The 6,000-nt window shown below is 41.4% G+C and overlaps 1 long non-coding RNA gene across 1 annotated transcript in view; it reads right to left on the bottom strand.

Annotated features, from left to right (window-relative positions):
• Positions 1–208: 208 nt before the first annotated feature.
• The window catches only part of LOC148419873 (uncharacterized), a 45,889-nt gene continuing 40,097 nt past the window's right edge, over positions 209–6,000 (bottom strand). Inside the window, exons 8-10 of the long non-coding RNA XR_015866371.1 lie at positions 5,223–5,306; positions 4,857–5,019; positions 209–1,213 (exon numbers count right to left, since the gene is read on the bottom strand). This is a non-coding gene — a long non-coding RNA (uncharacterized LOC148419873). The remainder of the gene's footprint in view (positions 1,214–4,856; positions 5,020–5,222; positions 5,307–6,000) is intronic.

Here is a 6,000-nt window from a genome sequence, read left to right as displayed (position 1 = left end):
AAGAGTGAAAGAGTTAATTTGATGAATTTGAACAGAGCCAAGCAATGCGGCTAGACACGTCTCTACAACAGGAAACACGCAAATTCAGCAAAACTATGAAGAATAAAGAGTCATTTTAAGTCCAGATGAGAACATTGAAATTGAAGTTACATTTATTTTCAGCCATGAAATTATTTTTTTTTTTTAATGTCGCCTCCCTTGTCTGCATGTCCCTGTCCTCTAAGCTCTCATGCCGCGCTGAACGCCTGCCGCCAGGCCAACCCCCTTGCAAGTCAAGTTTATTTATATAGCCCTTAATCACAAACGAGTCTCAAAGGGTTTCACAAGCCCACAGTTCACAAAGATCAACGACATCCCCTTGTCTGAACCCCCCCAATGTAAGCTAGGAAGATCAGCAGGTCTCATCTGACCCGCAGTTTCAAACAGACAAGTATTAGCAGTTTTTGTGCAATCCCTGACATTGTTTGGTGCAAAAATTAACCATGATACTTGACGTGATAGCACAGCTGAAAACAGCGATGACACATAACTTAATTTGTTCAATTTTAGTCATTATTTCATTCAATTTTCACATTTAAATGATCATAATTGATTGTGCTCAAATTGTTAAAAATAAGAGAAAAATAGCATGTTTTTTCTGCTACGATTTATCAGTTGATAACTAATGGATTACCCGATTAGTTGATTATTATTTTTTTAATAATGGTTTCCAAAAAAAAAAAAAAATCCTGCAAATGCTCAGAATTTAAGGGAAATTAAGGGATAGAAATTCCTCAAAAATCAGATTTATCGATAATTCGGCAAAATATCTGACCAATAACGTGATTAAAATAGTCGTTATTTGCAGCTACAAAGTTATTAATGCATTTCTGCAATGGGTACTCTTTTTTTTCTGGTATAAACACCTGCCCCCAAAAACAGGACTGGCGGGAGGTGTAAAAAGCATGGAAGCAACAACTAATGGATGCAACCTGACAGGTTAACAACTCCTTTTTTGCGGCGACGTGTGAAAATATGTGTCGCATTTGCTAAGCCGTCGCTCTCTGAGCTTTTCCGATGCCACTTAGCTTTTTGGCCAGACTGTTCCCTCCTGTGGTCTGTGCAGCTTTGCAGACTTAGCTTAGCTTGTAGTATCTTTCAGCTTTTCCTGAATGTTGGCCCGGGAAGCAAAATGTTTCCACATCTCGCTCTGTGCCATTGTTTCCTTAACCAGCTGCGGGCAAACACAAAGAATCAGTTAGTAAAGTTTGTAGGGATGTCCTTATCACAAGTAGTACGATTGAATGAGTCCGATTTAGAGTCCTAGTCTAATACCTCAAAGGGGGAAAAGTGCATTCAAATTGCCTTTCTTTATATTAAAAAAAACAACAAAAAACACATATTGTACGTGGCTAATGGAGTGGTAGGTTAAACAAAGTGAAACATATAAAAATATGAAAATATTTATTGAAAAGTGGCATGAGTTGTCCATCAAACTTCATTTGTATTGGTCCACAAAAAGGAGGAGAGGGAGAATCTGGGTTTTAAAAATAATTAAATTCGATAACCTACTGAACGTAAAATAGTTTTGTGAACTTATATTTTCCTGAAACAGACATTATCACTGGCTTTGTTTTTGTCACTTGGAATGTAACTGCAATAAAGTAATCATTTTCATCATTTTCTTTTAGTTTCAGGCACTTTGATGCACTTGCCTTCTTTTTTTACGTTTTAGACTAAGCTATAACCCGTCTAAACGCGATAAAAATAATTAACGGTTGTTGAAAGTTGATTTATGTTGCGTTTTTCTGTTAATGTTAAAAAGGACACATGTGTAGGTATACTTAAACAATTTTCATCAATAATAATCTTATTTCTATTCAGCGCATCGACTTGGGGCGGGCGCGAATAGTTTTCTCTTTTCTAGGGGGGGCCTGGCAAAATCTAGTTGAGAAACACTGATCTAAAACAAGGTGGGAGGTGCCCAGGCCGCTCACCTTCCATTATCAACCCTGAAAATGAGTAATCTAGTATCAGCACGGCAATGACACAGATCACTGTCGTTGTGACAAACATAATTTGGCCACTGCAGTAATTATTACATACTGTTGCATTAACTACACTTCCTTCAAAGAGGCGACAGAAGTGTTAATTACTCGCGCGGAGGCTTTTTTGTTGCGCGCCTTCAAGAGGATAGAGAGGCTAAATAATTTGACCCTCGCCAAAGTTCTCCGCGCGACATGAAAGGAGGCGGCGAAATCCTCGGTGAAAGCGGATACGATACAATAAGCACTTATTTTCTCCTTTCTCTCCCGCGCGAATGCTGCAGGCTGTCTCTGCTTTGTTGCGTATGTCAATCACGGTAATTTGGGCTCCATTTCCAAAAATAATTATCAGGTGAGTGGCAGCCCTTTGCCTGGAGTGCCAACTTGGTAGCGGCGTGCCCAAGAGTATTAATTATGCCGCTCAAAATATGAAGTCTTTTAATAGAGAAGCCGACGTGACATCATTGTTTTGGAGTCTTTCTCCCACCCACCCCACACCCCTACAAACATGACAATCACAGGCGTCCCTCTGGTCATCAGCAGAAGATGAGGGGGAATTGTCAGAGGAAGTTATTAACAGGCTGTGTACCGTGTGATAAAGTCAGTCGGGCTCTCGCCGGCACGCCGCGTCTGTTGACTCGTAAAAAGAAAGAAGGGGGGAAAAAAAACAAAACAACTCCGGAAAAATACGGAAAAGTGAACGCCGATGCGTGAGCGTCCCCTTTCATTCGGCGGCGCCGCCAATCAGCGGCGCGCTTGCTTGCTTGCTGCGGTTTGCGCTTCACATGCGGCAGCCATGCTCCTGTGAAGCCCCCTAAGAGGCGCAGACAGCTTCCAGGTCTCATTAGCATCCAGTAGCGGCTAATGCTGCCTCCCTATTACTGTCGGAGGAGCTGGAATTCAGTTGGAGATGAGCACAGCCCAGGGGGCTTCGGGTTGCCAGTTTAATTAGTGCCTGATAATTTCAATAATGAGTGACAATTCATTGGGGCTTTTCAGGTTGGCCCACTGTTTGAGTGCAAATCGATAATCCTCTGTTTCTTCACCCCACCCCGCTCTCAGCGGCAGATAAAGGGCAAGCGTGCGTTGCTTGCTGCTGCTGTTGGGGGGGGCGGGGTTGGGAGGGGGGTGTCAATCCCTTTGCTGGAATTAAATGAAAAGAATCAACTTAGAGCATGTCCCTTTGAAAGCAAGAAAAGGAAGCCTATGTGATTTGATTTGCTGTTATTGGATGAGCAGGTGAGTCTTTAGTTGCTGTTGTGGGCTTCCAAAGTAAAAACAATTTGCCTTGGAGTGATACGCCACAAGTGAGCGAGCGGCGAGGTTAAAGTGTCCGCTGTGTTCTCCGCTACTCTGCTTTGCAGACAACATTAGGGACGCGGGAAAAAAGTGTGCCTGTGGTTTTGTGTACATTGGATACACTGTGTTAAATTGTCAAAAGTTTGAAAACATCTTTGACTTCTCAACCACGTTAAATGGTCTAGAAATTCAACCCAATGAACTACCATCAATCTACACAAAAGATGCCTAGTTTGAATTGTTGAAATTATTTAGTTTTTATTGTTTTGTTTTTTTTAATAGTTGCATCAATATTTCTTCATGATGTCGACGACATAATTGATGCTGCCTACCAGGCATCTCTAATTTTGTCGTCGATGAGGGGGTGTGGACAGATCAACGCTGAACAATTTTACCGATGACAGGGGGAATGGTGGATACCAAGTCCATATATAATATGAAATCATTAACGGCGAATTAATGGGAGCCTTCAGCTTGTTTCTCTCTGCACACAGATGGGAAGTCGGGAGTCTCGAAAATACTTTTGAGGCTGCTGCCATTTGCGAGTTCCTCTGGTTTGCTAACAAAAAGGTAAAGAATCCATTCATTGTCAGTTTGCGGGTCCTTTTTGGACAAAGTGGCACTCGAACCCCTTACGCGAGTACTTCATTATTTGAAGTACTCTTTTTCTTCGAAGATGTATGCTCGTCACCTGTCTTGACTGGGCCTACTTTCTCTCTTTCTACTACTTTCTTCCCGAATTCCTACTTATACAACAGGAAAAACCTCTGAAATAGACCAAATTCCGTGTGTGAATTATGATTTTGCATGAGTTCGAGCCGAATTGAAGGAAAACAAATCTGTAGCATAGAAGTACAAACTGAGGTACAAGTCTAATTTAGTACGTTTGAATGCCGTGATAGGAACCTTTTCAAATTATGAGCAAATGAAATGGAACACAAAGCAAGTCATTTCTAAATTGTGTTATAGTGACTCCTTTGCAACCAGTTGTATGCCTTTAAATTTTGTATGGATGCTCATTATCATTAGTGACACAATGTTTGCGCGTACGAAGCAGCGATAAAGCAGATAATGATGTCACATGAGCTAAGTTTTGGAGTTGCGATACCCCTGAGAGATAAGTTTCATACATCAAACACAGCCAGGCACTGCATTGTTTTAAGTCTTTTGTGCCATCCAAAAATGCTTTGCGATGATTAGGAGGTACCTGACTCAATAAAATATTTCACAGGGGTATATTATTGAAACAAGCTTGAGAACCAGTGTTCTATGGAACAAGGGTCACCAAAAAAGCCAATCAAAGAAAGCCAATTTCCTCATTTGATGCAAGTTGAACCCACAGTTTCAAATCCAGAAGTTTTCCCTTTGAAAATGTTGGTCGAATTCCAACACCCCATGAGCGTTAGCCTCCGGGGGTTCTACTGCATTAGCGCCATGCAAATGTGATTTAACACGTGGTAAAAGTGCGTAATAAAAAATGATGAATAATAATTGATGCTGCCTCCCAGGCATTGAAAAACAAAACATGTTTACCTGCTGACTTGACGAAGGTGTCGGCGAGCGCCGGCGCTTTCAGCTACTTGTTCCGCGGAAGCTACTTCGCAGCTCGGCGTGCGCGCCGCGAGGTGAGAGCCGAGTGAAGTTTAAGCACTTGTCACGTTCCCCTCGCGATAATCACACCGGCGTGCGTGCGGCGCTGTTGAAAAACAAAAGAATCAATTTCAGGTGTCGCTGCATTTAAAAACACCAATTAAGCACATCACACTCCCGGCCTGTAGCGCTGGCATCATTACGCTTGTGGAAAACAGCAAGTAGCTTTCTGTGTGTTATGTGAGTCTTGGAGAAAAATATATTACTGCGAGATTAACATCATTTTGCAAATAGGAACTTTTTACTGACCTTTACACGCTCTCGTGACAAGATAAATGCTTCCTAACATCCTCGACATGTGTTGACTCAGCATGCTGCAGTTATGCTGACACCCTGGTGAGGGATACGAGCCTAATTACAGGCATGACACAAACATGACAGTCATTGGCCAAATTAGCGTGCTTTTCAATTTAATATAGTGACAAAATTAATATTTCATCCATTTTCTATAGCGCCTGTCCTCATTAGAGTCTATCACCAGCCACGTAGCTTTGCTGTAATAAAGTCCATTTAGCTTAATGCTAACAAATGCAGCAGAAGACCATTGTTGGGCTAATAAATTGCACAACCCTTGATATCAGTTGACCACTGATGGTCATTTTACAATCCGGACCTAAAACTACCAATTAAAAGACTAGATAATTGACATTCTTTCAGTTTTGAGTAAAAATAATACAATGAGATACTAATTAGTCGCATTTTAATCGCGATTACGGTATTGGCTGCCGCGCTTAAATAAGCTGATCCACGACGATATTAACCTTTAAAAAGTCAAATGAAGAACTTTGTCATCCTACCACAAGGGGGTAATGTTTCCCACATGTTTGCATGACAAAATCCTTTTATTTTGTCACCCTAATATATTATTTACCAGTGTGAAATGGCGTTGTTTCTCTGCTATTTTGTTAATGGTACAGAAAGATACACTTTTATGTATGCTTATGCAACTGTTATAGATACTGATCTACTTTGCAGTCCCCGCGGTGAGTGGGGGGTGCGAGAAATATTTTCTCTTTCCCGGGGGTGG

The sequence above is a fragment of the Hippichthys cyanospilos genome, chromosome 8 (genome assembly GCF_059441005.1).
Source record: "Hippichthys cyanospilos isolate Australia breed blue-spotted pipefish chromosome 8, RoL_Hcya_1.0, whole genome shotgun sequence".
NCBI classification, from domain to species: Eukaryota; Metazoa; Chordata; class Actinopteri; order Syngnathiformes; family Syngnathidae; genus Hippichthys; species Hippichthys cyanospilos.
The sequence above is the reverse complement of the archived record's forward strand: the minus strand, read 5'-3'. Positions and strand labels throughout refer to the sequence as shown.